This window comes from Ictidomys tridecemlineatus, chromosome X, assembly GCF_052094955.1.
Source record: "Ictidomys tridecemlineatus isolate mIctTri1 chromosome X, mIctTri1.hap1, whole genome shotgun sequence".
In the NCBI taxonomy this organism is placed as follows: Eukaryota; Metazoa; Chordata; class Mammalia; order Rodentia; family Sciuridae; genus Ictidomys; species Ictidomys tridecemlineatus.
In genome coordinates, this window is record NC_135493.1 from 87,396,530 (window position 1) to 87,419,669 (window position 23,140).

General features: G+C 37.6%; 1 long non-coding RNA gene across 2 annotated transcripts; it reads left to right on the top strand.

Moving 5' to 3' along the window:
- The first annotated feature begins 965 nt into the window (after positions 1 to 965).
- Positions 966 to 13,177, top strand: LOC144371759 (uncharacterized). 2 transcript variants are annotated; one of them, XR_013431858.1, is made up of 4 exons: positions 966 to 1,449; positions 2,167 to 2,257; positions 6,110 to 6,179; positions 6,357 to 13,177. It is a non-coding gene; the product is annotated as an uncharacterized LOC144371759 (long non-coding RNA). The 2 variants fall into 2 exon arrangements; XR_013431857.1 differs by lacking the exon at positions 2,167 to 2,257 and having other exon boundaries at positions 1,175 to 1,449.
- The last annotated feature ends 9,963 nt before the right edge of the window (positions 13,178 to 23,140 follow it).

Sequence of the window (23,140 nt, forward strand, 5' to 3'; positions counted from 1 at the left end):
TAACAGTTTGCATTGCTCTGTCCTTGAAGTAGGAGTTCAAAAATTTAAATCAGTTCAAGTGCTTGAGCAAAGTTTTAGATAAGCCTGGCAGAAAAAGAGGGAAAAAAAACAAAATGCAATTGGAGCAGCTCCCACTCACCTTGCATTCCAGCAGTGACCTCCAGGGAACCACAGTGTTAACCCTCTACATGCGGATTTTTTGCTGGAGGTTTGCAATGAGAAAGAAAAGGGTTTTTTTTTTTTTTGGATGCTCTGCATTTTTGTGACTATTTTACCTGGGTGTGTCTTAGTTCAAGCACTTATAGCAAAAGACAGTGGGTGACTTAAATGAAAAACAAGCATTTACCCCTCCCTCCACAGTTAGAAGGTCCAAGATTGCTGTACAAGCAGATTCATTCAATGTGATGAGGGCCTGCTTCCTGCTTGGGGACAGCCACCTTCATGCTGTTTCTTTATATAGAAGGTGGAGAGAGAGTGCCCTTGACTCTTCTTCTTATGAGGGTATTAATACCATCATGGGGGATCTAAGTGTAAGACCTCTCCTGTACCTACTTGCCTCCCAGAGGCTCCGCTTCCAAATGCTATCACTTTAGGGTGGGGGTGGTTAGACACAAACATTCAGTGTATATCATGATATATGATAAAATTTTTATAATTTCATAAATTCCAAAGGGAACATCCCAATCTGTGAAAGGAAAAAATAATGTTAGCAAGGCGTAATTTGTTTTTCTTTTTGCATTAGAGTTTAAACCCTTTGGGTATTACAATCAGAATAAATCTCTATAAGTGATGATATTAGCTATGATTTTTGCATATTGGAGCCTCTGATTAAAGGAACACAACACTAAATGGGAAAAATCTACAGACTGAGATTTACTTTTGGAGTTTTAAAAATCAAATTTTTAATTTGCTAATGAACTCTCAGAATCTGACCTTTACAGGCTAATTTTCCAGCTTGAAGTACATATTTTTGAGTGGGTCAAATGGGCTCTAGGACTGACAAGGGCTTTTAGAAATCCTTGCTTTTCATTTGGATTTGAACCATGGCTTTCTGGCTCTGCAATATCTTGGCTTTGCTGGTGAAGAAGAGTGGCTGGTTTGTTTTCATAAATTTTAATTACCTTGACCTCACTCTAAGCTGTTATGACCTGCTATGGGTTGTTTTGCCTGAGCAGACACTGTGCAAAACTGAAAGCAGGTTCAGATTCCATCAACAGAACTTTTATTTGGAGACTTCATTGCATATTCAGAATAACTCGCTGTGGGGTCCTCATTTATAAAAAACATCCAGAGAGCTGGAGCTATATAGATCACTTACAGATGCCCATGAGGAAGAACATGTTCTCTGTATAAACTATATATATATATTTTTTTTTTTTCCTGTTTCTCAGGCTGACCTCAAACTCCTGAGCTCAAGTGATCCTCCTGCCTCAGCCTCCTGAGTAACTGGTGAGTAACTGGGACTAAAATTGAACACCACTGGGCCAGCTCCTATTCAAAACCTAACTTCACATGAAGAAGCTAGTTTAATTCTATTATTATTATTGATTGAAACCAGGGCCTTGCGAATGCAAGGAAGGCTCTCTACCAACTGAGCTATATCCCCAGCCCCTACTTTAATTCTTTTTAACTGACACATAATATTTGTACAGATTTATTAAGTACATTGTGATATTTTTAACTCATGCATGCTTTGGGTAGTGATCAACTCAGGGTAATTAGCATACCTGTTGCCAAAACCTTAGTCCTTGTCCCCGAAGCCAATCCAGTATTGAGGACATGATTTTTGAGAAAAAGGAAAAATAAGGTTAGTTGCTTTGCTAGCAAAGGAGAAACGAGATTCCAGTTCCAGATGCTTGATTCTGCCCATGAGCAGGAATGGGGGGGGGATTTTAAAGAGGTGACTCAAAGGCTACATTCTAGGTGTCCCTGTTGGAGGTGTAATTCACTTGTGAATTGGGAGACAGTCATTTCTGAGATTTTCTGGTGCCATCCCTAAAGTCTGAATTACTTAATTCCTGTGGTGGGTGTAGACTCAAGCACGGGTAACTCTGCCTAGGATGGGGAAGAAATGTAATCCTGTTTCCCTTGAGATTATGTAGGGGGGAGGTTAGGGAGGAGCAGGGAGAGAGGGAAGCAAAGAAGCATGTCCATTTTAAAAATCAGTTGCAGTGGCAGAGCAGCAAGGGCTGCCTTCAAAGTATGAAGTGGACCACGGGCACATACCCAGCACCTAAACGTTTATCATTTCTGTACAGTGAGTACATTCAACTTCCTCTCTCCTGTTTTGAGATGTATAATGTGAAAGGCGAGTGACTCACCCAAGGTGGAGATTCAACCAAGAGATTTTATTGGGGGGTTGCCCGAAGGGGGAGAAAAGGAGAGCAAGAGAGCAGCAGCGTGAGCCTGCAAGCTTCAGCTTAAGAAGGGTGGCTTTGGCGACGTGGCGGGTGCTGCTTGGCAGGGTGACTCAGGAACAGGTGAGCAGACTGTGTCCCGCGAGGATTGGTTGAGAAAATTTTGACTTTGGCTCCCTCCAGCTTGGCACCCCTTGGAGAGGAGGGGGAAGGGGGAAGGGATTACGGGATGTTCTTCTCAAGAGACAGAAACCTAACTTCATCAGGGAGAAACCCGATGGGGGACTAAAACCAAAAGGCAAGGTCTCCCACACAGCGAACACAATGTATTATTGTTAATTATCGTCATCCTGCTGCGCCAAAGAACATCAGAACTTATTCCTTCTTTTAAACAATGCTGAGAAAATTGGTTATTTACTTGAGGAACAATGAAACTGAAAGCCTGGCTCTCATCAGTTACAAATATCAACTGAAAATGGATTAAAGATGTAAACATAAGACCCAAAGCTAATTGTATTTGTAACTTGTGATTCCTGCCCAAACCTGCATGTTAGGAATGGACATATCACAAGAAGTGTGAACCCTCCACCCACTTCTGACAGGTTGAATTTTGACCCATTCCCAGGGTTTCTTACTGTTCTTAGTTATTGTACTCCACTTCTTTGACTGCAGCCTTCCAAAAATGACTCATAGCCTGACTTTACTTACCTAATTTTTCCTCTAGTACATATCTTAGTAAGGCAGTGTATTTAATGCAAGTGTCCCCAGAAAAGAATATAGCTTTTCCAAGACTGCTTACTTAGATAACTGCTCAGGACAAAAGAGGTAGAAGGTTATGAAAAACTACTTTGAAAATTTTTGAAAACTCTGAACATTATTATGAATGTGTATCTTTCTGGTTGTGTAGTTTCTATTTTTTTTTACTGTAAAAATACTTTCTCCTGTCCACAATGTATCTTGACAAAAAGATCTGGAAGAATTTTTTTAAAAGATGACTAGAAGGAAAGGTTAAGTATTGATTACTGAATGGAGCACATTGATTTTGCAAAAATAAAGAAAAATCTGTTCCTGCCACCTACAGAGGCACAGGTGTGGGCCAGGGGCATGAGATACACTAATAATCATTGTTTTTATTTGTTCTTGTTAGTTACACATGATAGTAGAATGTATTTTGATACTGTTATACATATATGGAGTATAACTTCTGATTCTTCTGTGTGTACATGATGTACAATGACATTGGACATGTAATTATATATACACATAGGAAAGTCAAGTCTGACTCATTCTACTGTCTTTCTTATTCCCATTCACCCTCCTTTCCCTTCATTTCCCTTTGTATAATCCAAAGTACTTCTATTTTTCCCTACTCCCACCCCTTGTGAGTTAGCATCCGCCTATGAGAGAGAACATTACACCTTCAGTTTATACCCAAAGGATTTAAATCAGCACACTACAGTGACTAGCTACATCAATGATCTTTGTTTTTTAAAACTATTTCTGGAAGCTCTCTTCCTTATGTTTCCTTGAAGGAACTCTTTCTGTATCTATTTCTATTGTATGTTCTTTGGCTAATTCTTGATTGTGACATTGTGCTTCCTAGTTCTTGGTTATCTATGCCCATGAGCTAGTAATTTGTGTTCGAAAATAATTTGTTGAAACAATTTGAGTCCTAGATTAAGGGAGGTGACTCAAAATGGGGTAGGGAAGAAGGGCATGAGAAGAAAATTACCTCTAGATAGGGAAGAGAGGTGGGAGGGAAAGGGAAGGAGAAGGGGAATTGCATGGAAGAGGGAAGGAGACCCCCTTCGTTATACAGAATTCAGGTATGGCGAAGTGAGGGGAAAAAAAAAGAAGTGGGTCACATTAGATTGGGTAGAGAGAAGTGAGGGGAGGGGAAGGGAGGGGAAGGGGGAATGGAAGGATAGCAGAATAAAATAGACATTATTATTGTTGTGGGTATATACATGACTGCATGACCAATGTGATTCTGCAACCTGTACACTCAGAAAAATGAGAAATTATATCCCATTTGATTCAAATGAATGATATATCAAGATCATTGTACTGTCATGTATAACTAATTAAACAATTTTTTTTAAAAAAAAACATCTTTTTAAAAAGGACTCACCTATACTTCTATTAGGTGCCTATTTTACTACCAATTCAGAACCACCTTAATCAAAGTAGTCCAAAAAACCTGTTTGTCCCCAGAGGGACAAGTTACTCAAATCTTGGGTGCAATCTCAAATCAGAGCAATCTCAAATGCTTCATCTTCACCTGGATATTGTAGCCCTTTGAAATCCCAGGTTGTAAGGTCAGGTACTGGTGACCAAAAGGAGGCAGATTAAAAGCAGCTGAACAAGGCTTTAGAGATTCACTCCTAGAGAGGGGAGGGAGGGAAAGGGAAGAGGTAGGGGAGTAGCAAGGATGGTGGAATATGATGGACATCATTATCCAAAGTACATGTATGAAGACTTAAATTGGGTGTCAACATACCTTATATACAAACAGAGATATGAAAAACTGAGGTATATATGTGTAATAAGAATTATAATACAAAGAAAAAAAACAAAGTACACGTATACAGACATGAATTGGCATGAACATACTTTATATACAAAGATGAAAAATTGTGCTCTATATGTGTAATAAGAATTGTAATGCCTTTCACTGTCATGTATTAAAAAAATAAAATCAATTAAATAAAAGAGAGAGAGAGAGAGAGAGAGAGAGAGGTTCACTCCCAGGTGAGACCCTCCAGTCCAAAAGAGCAGTCCTGAGGAGTTGCACCCAGGCTCAGCTGGATTGGAATTTTATTGAGCTTAGGCAGGAAGGGAGTCTGGGGACAGGAAAGGGAGGTTTTTAGAGTCCCTGGTCCTCCTGGGGTTGGTTGGGGGTTCTTGCTGAGATCCTGTCCTTCCAGGATTGGTCAGGAGACCCCACTGATTGACAGGTGGTTGTGAGGCGCCTGATTGGTTGTTCTTTCATGCATGGGTTGCCTGGTGCTTGGTTCCCTTACTACCTCAAACCCACCTAACACAGATTACTCTTCTGTCAACTTTCTTCCTTAAGTGGTCTCTGGATTTTGATTTATTTTACCTGTAATGAACATTCAAAGCAGTTTTCATGTACATTTACCTCTCAGGATTCTTAGTGTCCCTTCAATTTTGACTGTTGTCAAAATTGTCCCTTCAATTTTTTCCTGTCTTATCAGCTCATTGGTGTACAAATTTGAAAACATATCTCATTCATCTGTTATTTATTTTGTTGAAATAACTTAGCCCATCATAACTGGAAATGGGATATGTGGCCTTTCAGTATAATAACGGATCACTCTGGATTGTATGGGGTTTCTCTTTTGTAACTCTCCATTCTATGTGCCAGCATTGCAACAGTCAGGCTTCTTGATTGCAAGCAACAGAAGCCACATCTGGCTATTTTGGATGAAAAAAAAATTTATAAAAACATACTGAGTACCTTACAGAATGAAAGTCTTGGAAAACAGACTTGAGAAAAGGGCCTGGACAAAATAAATTCACAGGAAGATTGAAGCCAAAACTCATTCCACAGAACTAATTGAGTATTCTGTTGCCATCTTCACTGGTAAACACAAAAGGTACAGATTTCACTGCCAATACCTTTGGCCTCATCTATAGATATTCTTGAAATTGAATGTTACCACCATCTGTGATACTGCCTCCTGAAACAAAATGTCCTCCCTTCCTTGTGTCACTGTTTTCTGATGCAGGATCTATGATGAGTGCACCTGATCTAAACCCAGTCTGGATCATGTGCCTACACCCTGGAAGGGGAGATAGGTAAGTGAATATCTCCTATTTAGAGCTACCATGATAAGAGAGAATTTTTGCTTTCTACCCAGATTCAAAAGGCAGAAAATTTCCAAATATATTAATTAGTTCTACTACATTAGTGCTCTTTTGACTATAATTATCTATTGGTAAAATTGCACAATGCTCAGTATTTTTCTCATGCAGCCCAGAGTATACACAGATTGGAGGAACTCATGAATGTTATGTCAAAAGCAACAGAAATCCGATCACCTGCAGACATTGGAATCTTCTCATCTAGGCGCAGTATAAACATTGTCTTCACTGCTCTGCTTGCCACACATTTGAGATCTTCAACAGACTCTGGATTCTTGGCAAGTGTGACTAGAGAGACTGGTGCCAAAATGTATCATAGGGCATAGAAAATGTTTAAGGATCACAGTCAAGAATAAAACTAGTACTGCTCTGTTTCCCCACCAATTTGACATAGAACACTGTCTGCTGTGCTTGAGAGCCCACTTTGCTGGGGTTTTGGCTCAGATAGACTGGTGTAATTAGTATATTTACCTGTCTTATATTCCAATTACTTAATCTCCAGCTCATCACCATGTATAAACATTATGCTTGGGCTTGGGTTTTGGCTCAGCTGTACAGCGCTCGCCTAGCATGCATGAGGCCCTGGGTTCAATCCTCAACACCACATAAAATAAATAAACAAAGGTATTGTGTCTAACCAAAAAATAAATATTTGGAAAAAAAACATTATGCTTTTACAGTTTTTCACTAAAGGCTGCTTCTTCAGCTAGAGTTCCATTGCTGGAAATTCCATGGAGTAGGATGTAGGTTACTCAGGAGAATTGCAGTCCAGGTTTAAATTCTACTTCTGTCACAGAGCACTGTGAATGAAGAATCTGAAGCAACCAGACAGGTCTTGAATAAGGAAAGCCTAACCTAACATAGTGGCTATAAATTATATCTGGGTAACTCCCTATATGTTTATAGCTCTTATATTCTCCTGAACTTAAGACTTAGACATCCAAGTGGAAATATCAGGTAGGCAGTTGGATATATACTAAACATCAAATACATAGCATGTCCAAAGAAGAACTCTGGTGATGTTATCCAACAGACCGATTTTTTTGCAAATCTTTCCTTTCACAATGAAGGATGCCAAGATAAATGCCTCAATCACTGCTGACCTTTTTTTTCATTTTTGGTGGTCCTGGGGATTGAACCCAGAGCCTTGTACATGCAAGGCAAGCACTCTACCAACTGAGCTATTGTCCCCAACCCAATCACCACTGATCTTATTGAGGATTCTTTAATAAATATTCTTCCAATTGTTCTAAGCTTCTTGTTAATTTCAAGAGTTTGGAAAAAGTTAAATTTCATAATTTGGAATATTTTCACTGCTTTGGTAGAAGAGCAGATTTATGGAGATTCTTATTTGCTCATTTCAGATGTTCTTTTAGGTCTATGTTCTTTAGCTATTCTTAGCACAAGAAATATAGAGAAATGAAATTATCACATTGTTGTCTGTCTGGAACCAAAATCTTATTAAAGTTGTGTTATCCTTTTAATGTTAGGATTCAATTTTCTAAAAGGTCATTCAGAAAAATTTTACATATATTCCTGAATCATATTTTTTCTGAAGGTTTCTATTCTTTTGCTGCTGCTGTTGTTACTGTTGTTTGTTTCTATTCTTATAATATTTTTCCCTTTGGTGCCAGGGTAATGTGGCTTCATAAAATTCTTTAGAAAGGTATTCCCTCCTCTATTATCTGAAAACTACTGTGCAGAATTGATATATATTTATTCTTTATATATTGGAGTGAATTTGGCTGAGACTTTTGTTTTCAGATTCTTAATCATGTATTCAATTTTTAAAAATAGACTCTTCTGTTTACATATTTGGCCTTTGGGGAGTTTATATAGTTTGTGATTTTTGAGGAATTGGCAAATTCCATTTAAGTTGTCAACTTCATGTGTGCATATCTGTGCGTACTATTCCATTATTATTCTTCCAATATCAGTTGGATCTACATTAATGTGCCCTTTTTCATTCTGGATGCTGATAATTTGTTTTCTTTTTAATTCTTGCTAGAGGTTTGATGATTTTATTAATCTTTTCAGAGAGCCTGCTCTTGTTGAATCGATTCTTTTCCTGTTTTATATTTTATTAATTTTTGTTCTTATCATTGTTGTTATCCATAGCATTTGCTTTGGGCTTATTTATTCTCTGTCATTTAATGGGGGGCTTAGGTTACTATTTTCAGGTTTTCCTTTTTTTGTAGTATCAGGATTTAATGCTACAACTTTCCTTCTGAGTGCTATTCTTTTTAAAAAATATTTTTAAAATATTCATGTTTTGTTGTAGTTGGACACAATATCTTTATTTATTTTCATGAGGTGCTGAGAATCGAACCAGGGCCTCACATATGCTAGGCAATCTCACTACTGCTGAGCCACAACCCCAGCCTTCTAAGTACTATTCTTGCTGTGTTCCACATACTTTATATATTGTACTTTTATTTTTATTCAATGCACAATATTTTATTATTTTAATTGAAATCTCCCTTTGACCCATATAAGTGTGTCATTGAATTTCCACATGCTTAGTGATGATTTTCCTGTTCTTTTTATCATTGATTTTAAGTTTAATTATGTTATGATCTAAGAGCATGCTTCATATATTTCAATTGTATTACATTCATTAAATTCAGACTAATTGCCTAGAATATGGTCTATCTTGATAAGTGCAGCATGTACACCTGAACAATTTTATTATTGTTGTCAAGTGAAGGGTTCCACAAATGTTTGATTCACTACTGATTTCTGTAACTTTGGTGATCTTCTTTCTATTGTATCCATTACTAAGAGGGGCATGTTGAAGTTTCCAAGAATAATTGTAGATTTGTCTATTTCCCTTTTTAGTTTGGTTAGATTTTACTTCATGTCTTATGAAGTTCCATTGTTAATGGCATATACACATTGAGTTTGTCGTGTCTTCTCAGTGAAAAGCCTTTTCATCATTAAGCAATATACCTCTTTACTCGTTTAATTTTATTCATTTTTCAGTCTACTTTGACATTAATAAGTCATTCCAACTTTCTCAAAATTTTCCATACTGTATCTTTTATCCATTTTTTTTTACTTAACTGTATTAGTAGTAAGTATCTTGTACATGGCATACAATGCAGTCGTTTAAAGAAAACAATCTGACAGTCTTTATTTTTTAATGGAGAAGCTGAGTAAAACCTGGTGAGAGAGCACAGTGCATTTTCACTTACACTTGTCTAATCCTTAATTACCATGCTCAGTGACAATCTGAAACTTGTCAATGAATTCTGCTTTTCTGTTCTTGTACCCATGGCCCACTTTATGCTTTGAATGTAGCTCTTGCTGCTCTGCCACTGCAACTGATTTTTAAAATGGACCTGTTTGTTTTTCTCCCTGCTCCTCCCTCATCTCTCCCCCTACCTCCCTAAGGTAACAGGATTACCTTTCTTCCACATTTTAGGCAGAGTTATCTGTCCCCTGTAAACACCCACCATAGGAATGAAGCAATCCAGACTTTGGGGACAGTACAGATCTCAGAAATGACTATCTCCCATATTAACCAGTGGATCACAACTCCAACAGAGAACACATGGAATGTAGCCTTTGAGTCACCTCTTTAGAAGCCCCCTGTTCCTGCTGATGGGCAGAATCACAGCCTTTGGGACAGGAGTCCCCTGTGTTTCTTCTTTGCTAGCAAAGCAAAAAAACCTTCCTTTTCTTTTTTCTCAATACCATGGGCTCATTATTGGATTGGCATGGGGACAAGGACAGAGCTTTTGGTAACATTTAGACCTGTTGGAATGTTCTCTGAAGGAGTAACAGAAAGGGTTGGCCTTTATTTCACTTATCTAGGAACTCTCCCCATTAGGAAAAGCAGCATACCAAAGGCACTTGTTGAAAACATTTAAAAGTGAATGAAGTGACTGGCTGCTGTCACCTAGAGAAAAAAAATCAACTAGGGCAAATAATAAGCAGACCAAAAATCCTGTGAGGAAAGTCTGCAGGAAGGAAATACATGAAAATTGAATACTGTGAAAAGTTTCCACATATTAGAACTTAGAAGGGGTGTGCTTTCCCAGAGCTCACTGCATGCTCAGGAAAAAAAAAATCAAACCTAAGAAGGCACTGAGCTTTCACCTCTGGATGGCCTTCAAGTTCTGTGCAAGCAGGAGGTAAAGGTGAGGTGAGGATTGGCGAGTTCCTGGGAGAGGGTTGGAAGCATGTTCCGCTACCCTCAGTGTCTGTCTTCAAGATGGGGAAAATTGTTTCTGGCTTCAGGAATTTAAGGCCATCTCTGTTAAGTCATTACCCCTCCGAGTCCACTTTTGTGATCACTCATGACAATGACTACAGTATTTACAAGGAGTTTAGAGAAGCCACTAAACAACTAGAACCCTCACAACACACCAACAGCAATAAGCCCACGTCAGGGGAGGAGAACCCCAGCAAAAGTAGCTCCATGGGTACTATGTTTTTATTTCTCCATATGGCTTCATGCTACTGTCTAGTGTCCTTCAGGATTTCCAGAGTTACTATATAACAATGTTAAAAAAGGTCCATTTCTTACTAAAAAATTGCAAGTCATGAAATGAAATAAGAAAGGATGAACTATTCACAGTGAAAAAGAAAAACAGAAACTGTCCAAAAGGAGGCTTAGATATTGTACTTAACAGATGTATTAAGTAAAATGTCTTAAATAAACTCAAAGAGTTAAAGAAACAGGAGAATAATGTCTCCCCAAACAGAGAATCTCAATACAGGTATAGATGTTCTATTAAAATATGAGAAATTCTTAGCCAACCGTAGTTGTGAATGCCTGTCATACCAGCAACTCGGGAGGCTGAGGCAGGAGGATCACAAGTTTAAAGCCAGTCTCAGCAACTTAGGAGGCCCTGTCTCTAAATAAAATATTTTAAAAAGGCTGGGGATGTGGCTCTGTGGTTAAGTGCCCCTGGGTTCAATCCCCAGTGGAAAAAAAAGGAGAGAAATTTGGAAAAGAAAAGTATAGGGATAGAAATGACATATAAAAGATAAATTTGGGATAAGAAAATCTAACAAGTATAAAATGAAAAATTCAGTAGAAGAGTTCAACAGCTGATTTAAACATTCAGAAGAAAGAATCAGTGAATGTAAAGGTGTGTCATTTGAAATTATCCACTCTGGAATGCAGAGAGGAAAAAAAAATGAAAAGTGAACAGTGCTGAAGGAAACTGAAAGACGACATAAACCTTGCCAACATATTATGGTCTATGAGAGGAACAGAGGAGAGAAAGGAGACAGAAGATGGAATATTTAAAGGACATGCCTGAAACTTCCCAAATTTGATAAAACATATGAATCTATACACCCAAGAAAGTTAATGAGCTCCAAGTGCAAGAAACTGAAGGAGATACACAGCACAAGCCATTGTAGTAAAATTATTAAAATCCTTGACAAAGAATCTTGAAAGAAGCCAAGAGAGAAATGATCTTGACATACAAATTATCAGGTGGATTCTTTTTACTGAAGAGGGAGGATACCCTTACATATTGGGGGGAAAAAAAAACAAAATAAAAGTCTGTCAACCAAGAATTCTACAACCAGGAAAAACTTGGTTCAAAAATGAAGAAATTAAGACATTCCAAAATTTTAAAAAGGTGTCACTAGTACACTTTCCCTATATGAAATGGTAATGGGAATCCTTCTGGTTGAATTCAAAATGCACTAGACAGTAATTTAAAGCCATATGAGAAAATAAAGACCATCAGTAAAGGTAGCTTCATAGGTATTACAGTGTTATAGGAACAGACCAGGTCAGACACCAAAGAATTAGCAGAAAGTAGATTTATTTGGCTGCAGCGAGGTTCAGAAGAAAAAGATTTTGCTGTGATCAATCAATCCCCCTGTACCCCAAGTTCAGGAAGTTTCAGAACTTTATACCCAGTGTGTAGGAGGAGGGGCTCAGAAGTGCACAATCTGCAGAAGTTCACATAAAAACAGCTTTTTCTCTCACTGTTCTGGGCAAATTAACCCTTCAAAGACAGTACCTGAGAAGGGGGGAGCTTCTTCTCCCCTTTCTTCCCTCCCCCTGCCAGCTGTTACCATGGAGCCCAATGAGTAAATTATCTTTGAAATGCAAACATCTCTGTGAAGCTCCTGCCCAAGGCCTCAGGCCTTGTTAAAGACCTGCAAACACACTTCCCACTTGAAAACTTTTACCAACTATTATATATCCTTACAATACTAGATAGTCCATAATTGTTGTGAAAAACTATTAAATTGGGTGTTCAGCACCTGGAATGCTGATCTCTTTCAGACCCATGGCCAAGTAAGATAGAGCAACTGGAAATAGAAGCTTAACTACATTCAACTCTTTTGTAGAGTTTTCTTTTACAAGTAGACTATAACAACTTTTTCCTGTCTGTTGACAAACTAGTAAAGATATAGAAAACACAATTAACAAGGTAGTTCTAACTTACATAGTTACATCAATCTATGTTGCACAAAATCCCAAGATGATACCTACCAGAAAAAACATCTGGTTGGAACATTTATAATGGAACATTTATAATACCAGAATTAGGTCTAAAGAAAGATTCCATTACAATTTTTATTTCACATATAGAGCACAATTTTTCTTATCTTTGTAAATAAAATATGTTCACACCAATTCATGCCTTTATACATGTACTTTTTTGCATTTCAATTCTTATTACACATATATACCACAATTTTTCATCTCTATTTGTATATAAAGTATATTGACAGCCAATTCATGTCTTCATACATGTACTTTGGATAATGATGTCCATCACATTCCACCATCCTTGCTAATCCCCTGCCCCCTCCCTTTCCCTCCCACCCCTCTGCCCTATCTAGAGTCTGTCTATTCCCCCATGCCTCCCTCCCTTCCCCACTATGAATCAGCCTCCTTATATCACATTCCACTGTCATGTATTTAAAAAAATAAAATCAATTTTTTAAAAAAAGACAGTTTGGCACAGACAGCATGCATATACTCTCATTGATTATTCTGTTATTTTTTTGGTTTTGTTTTGTTTTTGAATGTGTACTGATTGATACATTTGTATATTTGTGCATTTAAAAAAAGATTTCAAACACTTTCAAAGTCATTGACAGCATTCTCTCAGAATCTAAAACAATAGCATTAAAAATTAATTACCAAAGTGGAAAGAAGTCCTGCCATCTGTAAAGTAAAACCTCTTTTTTTTTAAATTGTGAGGATGTTGGGGAAGAGGCACACTCATACATTGCTGGTGGGACAGCAAATTGGTACAATCAATCTGTAAAGCAGTATGGAGATTCCTTGGAAAACTTGGAATGGAACCACAATTTGACCCAGCTATCTCACTCCTCAGTCTATACCCAAAAGACTTAAAATTAGCATACTATAGTAACGCAGCCACATCAATGTGTATAGCAGCTCAATTCACGATAGCTAAACTGTGGCTCCAACCTAGATGCCCCTCAATAGATGATTGGATAAAGAAACTGTGGTATATACACATATTGGAATATTACTCACCACTAAAAGAGAATAAAATCATGGCATTTTCAGGTAAATGGATGGAGTTGGGGAATATTATGCTAAGCAAAGTAAGCCAATCCCCAAAAAACAAAGGCCAAATGTTCTCTCTGATAAGTGGATGCTGATCCATAATGGGGGGAGGCATGGGAAAAATAGAGGAACTTTGGGAAAAGGGGAGGGAGGGAAGGGAAGGGGGATGGGGGCAGTAAAGATGGTGGAATGAGATGGACATCATTATCCTAGGTACATGTATGACTGCACATATGGTCTGATGCTACATCATGAGCAACCAGAGAAATGAAAAATATTGCTGCAATTGTATACAATAAATCAAAATGCATTCTGCTGTCATATATACTGTTAGGTCAGTGGCGACTTGGTGGCAACTTAGAACAAAGCAGCCCGAGCTTCTTTGAGGAAACGCCTGTCAATCAGCCAGATCTCCTGACTAATGCCTGTCAATCAGCAGGACCCCCTGGCCAATCCTGGAGTTCAGCCAACTCCCCTGACCAACTGCAAGGGGGCAAGGGACCCTAGAGACACCTTTTCCTGAAAGCCCTTCCCTTCCTGCTGTAAGCCCCATAAAAGTCCAGTCTGGTTGAGCTTCCACTCGGTTTCTCCTCAGACCCTGTCCCCTCTGTGGGTCTGATCGAGTTCCGCCCGGGAGTGATATCTCAATAAAGCCTGTTCATCGGCCCTTTTAAATCTGCCTCCTTTGGTTGCTGCCTGCCCAGCCTGATCTGACATATACCTAATTAGAATAAATAAGTAAATAAAATTTTTACAAATAGTCCTAAGATCAATTATGGTGAAGATTTCTTGAGAAGCTTAATTAAGATTTTCTGTGTAGGAGGGGGTGCCACCACAATAGGTTGAATTGTGTCCACCCAAAAGTTATTTTGCAGTCTTAATTCCCAGTGATACTGATGTTGAGAATCAAGGCCAAGTCCCATTGCCTGGTGCCAAAGATTGAATACTCAAGAAACAGAGGCAAGTGTAGAAAGCAAGTTTTATTAAAGAATAGAGCAGAGATAGATTTCTCCAGAGAGTAAGGCCCCCAGAGCTGGGTGTCTGAGGCAGTTGGATTGTCTTGCCCCTTTCCTAGATTTTAGATTTCCTTTGTTCTCATGCTCCCTTGCCTCTTGTCTTGCCCGTGTGACCAGTGACCAAAAGGCAGAGTGATCCAAAGGTGAGAAAGAAGCCACCCAGGGGTAGAGGCAGGAAGGGAGTGGCTCTGGGGGTATTAATTAACATCTCCTTGTTGGGAAGAACAATTCCCTGGAGGCAGGTAACCTTGGCAACAGGTGAGGAGCAGGGGAAGTGTTCTGAAGGTATTAGCATTTTATTTCCTTGCCTTTGACCCAGCCCCCATCTTCCTGATCCATCCAGATTATTCATTACCTACACTGACCATCTTTTTGCACCCCCATCCCCCACAGCCTCACTGGTATATAAAAATGTGACCTAATTTAGAAAGTGTCATTTCAGAAGTAATTGAGACAAGATCATACTGGTACTGGTTGGCCTTTAATAAAATGACTAATGTTATAGGAAGATGATATGAAAACACACGGGAAGAGTGATATGTGATAATGAAGTCATAAAATAGAGTAATCTGTGTGCAAACCAAGCAATGCTAAAGATTGCAGGCTATCACCAAAAGCCAGAAGAGAGGCATCAGTTTCCCCTTCAGGACCTGCAGAAGAAATCAACATAGTTGACACCTAGATTTCAGACTTCCAGCCTCCAGAACTACTAGAGAATACATGTGTCTTGTTTTAAGCCACCAGTCTGTTAATTTGTTATGGCCACGCAGTTTGTGGTAATTTGTCACAGTAGACTATATTTAATGGGTAAATATAAAACTCAGTCTTATTATATTGTTGGTATGTAACTCCTCTTTTTATATATTATTTTGAAAGCAAATGTATAAAACTAAATAAAAATCTATTTTGATAGGAACACTATGTATTAAAAGATGTAATTTGTGGGCTGGGGTTATGGCTCAGTGGCAGAGCCCTTACCTAGCATGCATGAGGCACTGAGTTTGATCCTCAGCACCACATATAAACAATAAAATAAAGTCACCTGTCCATCTATAACTACAAAATAAATTTTTTAAAAGATGTAATTTGTGACAGTAACAAAATAAAGGAATAGGGATAGAATTGTATAGGAGCAGAGAGCTTGTGTAGTAGTGAAAGTAAATTGTATTAATTCAAACTAGATTACTAAAAATTTAAAATAATAATTGCAACCCCCAGGGTAGCTTAAAAATTTTTTTAAAGTACAGAAAAAAAATTCAAAGTCAATAAAACTGGTACTATATAAAAATAAACTAGAGACAAAATACAATAATGGAGAAAATTTTTTAAATAGTATAAAAATACAGAACACAAATTGCAAATGATAGAAGTAAATATCTCCTTATAAATAATTACTTTAAATGTAAATTCATTGCATTCTCAAAGACAAAGATTAGCAGATTGGAAAAATAAAATATCCAATTTTATATTGTGTACAAGAGATGCACTTTACTTTTAGTGACATATTTTTAATTTTATTGATTGATTTTTAAAGAAATAAATGACCGTGGAATGTATTACAATTCTTATTACACTTACACAGCACAATTTTTCATATCTCTGGTTGTACATAAAGTATGTTGACAACAATTCATGTCTTCATACATGTACTTTGGATGATGATGTCCATCATATTCCACCATCCTTGCTAATCCCCTGCCTCTTCCCTTTCCCTCCCTCCCCTCTTCCCTATCTAGAATTCATCTATTCCTCCCATGCTCCCCCTCCCTACCCTACTATGAGTCAGCCCCCTTATATCAGAGAAAACATTGGGCATTTGTTTTTTGGGATTGGCTAACTTCACTTAGCATTATCTTCTCCAATGCCATTCATTTACCTGCAAATGCCATGATTTTATTCTCTTTTATTGATGAGTAATATTCCAGTGTGTATAGATACCACATTTTTTATCCATTCATTTAATGAAGGACATCTAGGTTGGCTCCACAGTTTAGCTATTGTGAATTGTGCTGCTATAAACATTAATGTGGCTGTGTCCCTGTGGTATGCTGTTTTTAAGTCCTTTGGGTATAGACTGAGGAGAGGGACAGCTGGGTCAAATGGGGGTTCCATTCCCAGATTCCCAAGGAATCTCCATACTGCTTTCCATATTGGCTGTACCAATTTGCAGTCCCACCAGCAATGTATGAGTGTACCTTCTTCCCCACATTCTCGCCAACACTTATTGTTGTCTTCATAATAGCTGCCATTCTGACTAAAGTGAGATGATATCTTCAAGTAGCTTTGATTTGCAGTTCTCTAATTGCTAGAGATGTTGAGCATTTTTTCATATATTTGTTGATTGATTGTATATCCTCTTCCGAGAAGTGTCTGTTCAGGTCCTTGGCCCATTTGTTGATTGGATTATTTGTTTTTTGGTTTTTTTTTGTTTTTTTGGTGCTTAGCTTTTTGAGTTCTGTATATACCCTAGAGATTATTGCTTTATCTGATGTCTGAGCAGTAAAAATTTGCTCACAGGATGTAGACTCTCTGTTCACCTTACAGATTGTTTACTTTGCTGAAAAGAAACTTTTTGGTTTGATTCCACCCCACTTATTGATTCTTGGTTTTAATTCTTGCACTATAGGAAGTCTTATTAAGGAAGTTGGGGCCTAATCCCACATGATGAAGATTAGGGCCTACTTTTTCTTCTATTAGATGCAGAGTCTATGGTTGAATTCCTAGGTCCTTGATCCACTTTGAGTTGAGTTTTGTGCATGGTGAGAGAGATGGGTTTAATTTCATTTTGTTGCATATGGGTTTCTAGTTTTCCCAGCACCATTTGTTGAAGAGGCTATCTTTTCTCCAATGAATGTTTTTGGTGCCTTTGTCTAATATAAGATAATTGTAATTTTGTGGGTTAGTCTCTGTGTCCTCTATTCTGTACCATTGATCTACCAGTCTGTTTTGGTGCCAATACCATGCTGTTTTTGTTACTATTGCTCTGTAGTATAGTTCAAGGTCTGGTCTAGTGATGCCACTTGCTTCACTCTTCCTGCTAAGGATTGCTTTAGCTATTCTGGGTCTCTTATTTTTCTAGATGAATTTCATGATTGCTTTTTCTATTTCTGTGAGGAATGCCATTGGGATTTTGATTGAAATTGCATTAACTCTGTATAGTGCTTTTGGTAGTATGGTCATTTTGATAACATTAATTCTGCCTATTCATGAGCAAGGTAGATCTTTCCATCTTCTAAGGTCATCATTGAGTTCTTTCTTTAGGGTTCTATAGTTTTCATTGTATGAATCCTTCACCTCTTTTGTTGATTCCCAAGTATCTTTTTTTTTTTTGAGGTTATTGTGAATGGGGTAGTTTTTCTAATTTCTCTTTCAGAGGATTTGTCACTGATATACAGAAATGCCTTTGATTTATGGATGTTGATTTTATATCCTGCTACTTTGCTGAATTCATTTACTAGTTCTAGAAGTTTTCTGGTGGAGCTTTTTGGGTCTTCTAGGTATAGAATCATATCATCAGCAAATAGTGCTAGTTTGAGTTCTTCTTTTTCTATATGTATCCCTTTAATTTCTTTCATCTGTCTAATTGCTCTGGGAAGTGACAAATATGGCTGGAAATATATTTTTATTTTTAGCAGATTTTTTCTTTTTTTAATTTTTATGTGTTCTTTTTAGTTTTTCATGACGGTAGAATGTATTTTGACATATCACAAATACATAGAGTATAACTTTAAATATAAAGCTAAATATAGGTTGGAGTAAAAGGATTGAATGTTTCACACAGATAGTAATCAAAATCTAACGAGTATGGCTAAAATAATATCAGATAAAACAGGCTTTGAGTCAAAAAATGCTAAAAGACAAGGAGATTATTGATAAAAGGAGATATAATAATTACATACTCACTTAAGAACAGACAGTTCTGCAATATGGAGACTTTGATGCTATGCTTTTTAGTAAGCAAAGAACAACCATAAAGAAAGTGAATTATAAAAAAGAGCATTTCAACACTATAACCCAGCAAGACCAACAAACATATACAGAAAATTTTACCCAACAACAGCTAAATACTTATTCTTCTCAAGCGCACATGGAACATTGTCCAGGATAGACCATATTTCAGGCCACAAAATTAGTGTGAGTAAATTTTAAATGATTAAAATCATACATCATATCTTTTCCAACTACAAGGAGTAAAAATAAAATTCACCAACAGAAAGAAAGGGGGAAACTCCCAAATATATTGAGATTAACAGGTTTGTTTGTTTGGTTTTTGGTGGTGATGGTATTGGAGATTGAACCCAGGCATGTTCTACCAGTGAGCTCTATTCCCTGTTCTTTTTTCTTTTTTTTTTTTTTTTTAATTTTGTGTCAGAATCTCAGTAAGTTGAGGTGAGGCCCAGCAACCTGCCAAGGGACAGAGCTGCCACATGCGCATGCAGGGAACTCGGACCTGCGACCCACCAGCAGGACAGGTCCAGCAGCCTGCTGAGGGGCAGGCCCGTCCCCTCCCCCCGCACCTGCAAGGTAGGCGGACCTGCAACCCATCGGGAGGTTAGGCCCAGCAACCTGCGGAGTGACAGAGGTGCCCCTCGAGCCTGCTGGGTAGGTGGAAATTCGACCGACCAGCAGAGCAGACCTAGGGCCCGCCAGCGTGGTAGACGGATCACACCAATTGGAGAAGGATCACAGCCACTACCTGCCCTGCAAGGGAGATTTTTCAACTATACAAGAGCAATATAAATAAATAGAGGGAAAATTTCAAAAACACAACAGTTTCACCAAGCAGAAAGAAACGCCAGCAGTATGAAAAGACAAGGAAAGAAAGGACCACAGGCAATGCAGGTCAACTCAACTTTAGAAGAGGTAATAGCTGCAACAGATGGAATGTCAGATAGAGAGGTCAGGATATACATGCTTCAGATGATCTGGAGTCTCAAGGAAGACATGAGACAGCAAAATAAGACAATGAGAGATCACATTGACAAGGAACTACATAAATAAATCCAGGAAGTAAAAGATCAATTTCACAGGGAGATAGAGGAAATAACAAACAAATAGAAATCCTAGAAATGTAGGAAGCAATAAACCAACTTAAAAACTCAATTGAGAATACTACCAGCAGAGTGGATCACTTAGAAGATAGAACATCAGACAATGAAGACAGAGTATTTCAACTTGAAAAGAACATAGACAGCTCAGCAAGTCTGCTAAGAAACCATGAGCAGAACATCCAAGAAATATGGGATAATATCAAAAGACCAAACTTAAGAGTCATTGGGATACAGGAAGGCACAGAGCCCCAAACCAAAGGAATAAACAATCTATTCAGTGAAATAATACGAGAAAACTTCCCAGACTTGAAGAATGAGACAGAATCCCAAATCCTAGAAGCCTACAGGACGCCGAATGTGCAAAATCATAAGAGATCCACACCTAGACACATTATAATGAAGATGTCCAACATACAGAATAAGGAGAGAATTTTAAAAGCTATAAGAGAAAGGAAGCAGATTACATTTAGGGGTAAACCAATCAGGATAAAAGCTGATCTCCCAACACAGACTCTAAAAGCTAGAAGATCCTGGAATAACATATTTCAAACGCTAAAAGAAAATGGGTTCCAACCAAGAATCGTGTATCCAGTGAAATTAAGCTTCAGGATGGAAGATGAAATTAAAACATTCCATGATAAACAAAAGTTAAAAGAATTTGCAGCTAGAAAACCATCTCTTCAAAAAATCCTTGGCAAAACACTACAGGAAGAGGAAATGGAAAACAACAATGAAAACCAACAGTGGGAGGTAGGACAGTAAAGGGGGGAAATTAATCAAAGAGGAAAACAAATCAGGTTTAGTAGCATTAATAAACAAATATGGCTGGAAGAACAAACCATATCTCAATAATAACCCTAAATGTTAATGGCTTAAACTCACCAATTAAGAGACACAGGCTAGTTGAATGGATCACAAAACAAGACCCAACAATATGCTGCCTACAGGAGACGCATTTGATAGGAAAAGATATACATAGACTGAAGGTGAAAGGTTGGGAAAAATCATATCACTCATATGGACTGCAGAAACAAGCAGGAGTGTCCATACTCATATCAAATAAAATAGATTTCAAGCCAAAGTTAATCAAAAGGGATAAAGAGGGACACTACATACTGCTCAAGGGAACCATACACCAACAAGACATAACAATCATAAATATATATGCCCCAAACAACGGTGCTGCTATGTTCATCAAGCAAACTCTTCTCAAGTTCAAGAGTCTAATAGACCACCATACAATAATTATGGGAGACTTCAACACACCTCTCTCACCACTGGACAGATCTTCCAAACAAAAGTTGAATAAGGAAACTATAGAACTCGATAACACAATTAACAACCTAGACTTAATTGACATATATAGAATATACCACCCAACATCAAGCAGCTACACTTTTTTTCTCAGCAGCACATGGATCCTTCTCAAAAATAGATCATATATTATGTCACAGGGCAACTCTTAGACAATATAAAGGAGCAGAGATAATACCATGCATCTTATCTGATCATAATGGAATGAAACTGAAAATCAACGATAAAAGAAGGAAGGAAAAATCATGCATCACTTGGAGAATGAACAATAGGTTACTGAATGATCAATGGGGTTTAGAAGACATCAAGGAGGAAATTAAAAAATTCTTAGAGTTAAATGAAAACACAGACACAACATATCGGAATCTATGGGACACATTGAAAGCAGTTATAAGAGGAAAATTCATTGCTTGGAGTTCATTTGTTAAAAAAAGAAAAAAAACAACAAATAAATGATCTCATACTTCATCTCAAAATCCTAGAAAAAGAAGAGCAAAACAACAGCAAAAGAAGTAGAAGGCAAGAAATAATTAAAATCAGAGCTGAAATTAATGAAATCGAAACAAAAGAAGCAATTGAAAAAATTGACAAAATGAAAAGTTGGTTCTTTGAAAAAATAAATAAAATTGACAGACCCTTAGCCATGCTAGTGAAGAGAAGAAGAGAGAGAACTCAAATTACTAGCACACAGGATGAAAAAGGCAAGATCACAACAGACACTTCAGAAATACAGAAGATAATCAGAAATTATTTTGAATCCTTATACTCCAATAAAATAGAAGATAGTGAAAGCATCGATAAATTTCTTAAGTCATATAATCTGCCCAGATTGAGTCAGGAGGATATAGACAACCTAAACAGACCAATATCAATTGAGGAAATAGAAGAAACCATCAAAAGATTACCATCTAAGAAAAGCCCAGGACCGGATGGGTATACCGCAGAGTTTTACAAAACCTTTAAAGAGGAACTAATACCCATACTTTTCAAGCTATTTCAGGAAATAGAAAAAGAGGGAGAACTTCCAAATTCATTCTACGAGGCCAACATCACCCTGATTCTGAAACCAGACAAAGACACTTCAAAGAAAGAAAACTACAGACCAATATCTCTAATGAACCTAAATGCAAAAATCCTCAATAAAATTCTGGCGAATCGGATACAAAAACATATCAAAAAAATTGTGCACCATGATCAAGTAGGATTCATCCCTGGTATGCAAGGCTGGTTCAATATACGGAAATCAATAAATGTTATTCACCACATCAATAGACTTAAAGATAAGAACCATATGATCATCTCGATAGATGCGGAAAAAGCATTCGACAAAGTACAGCATCCCTTTATGTTCAAAACTCTAGAAAAACTAGGGATAACAGGAATTTACCTCGACATTGTAAAAGCTATCTATGCTAAGCCTCAGGCTAGCATCATTCTGAATGGAGAAAAATTGAAGGCATTCCCTCTAAACTCTGGAACAAGACAGGGATGCCCTCTCTCACCACTTCTGTTCAACATAGTTCTCAAAACACTGGCCAGAGCAATTAGACAGACGAAAGAAATTAAAGGCATAAAAATAGGAAAAGAAGAACTTAAATTATCACTATTTGCAGATGACATGATTCTATACCTAGCAGACCCAAAAGGGTCTACAAAGAAACTATTAGAGCTAATAAATGAATTCAGCAAAGTGGCAGGTTATAAAATCAACACGCATAAATCAAAGGCATTCCTGTATATCAGTGACAAATCCTCTGAAATGGAAACGAGGACAACCACTCCGTTCACAATATCCTCAAAAAGAATAAAATACTTGGGAATCAACCTAACAAAAGAGGTGAAAGACTTATACAATGAAAACTACAGAACCCTAAAGAGTGAAATTGAAGAAGACCTTAGAAGATGGAAAAATATACCCTGTTCATGGATAGGCAGAACTAACATCATCAAAATGGCAATATTACCAAAAGTTCTCTATAGGTTTAATGCAAT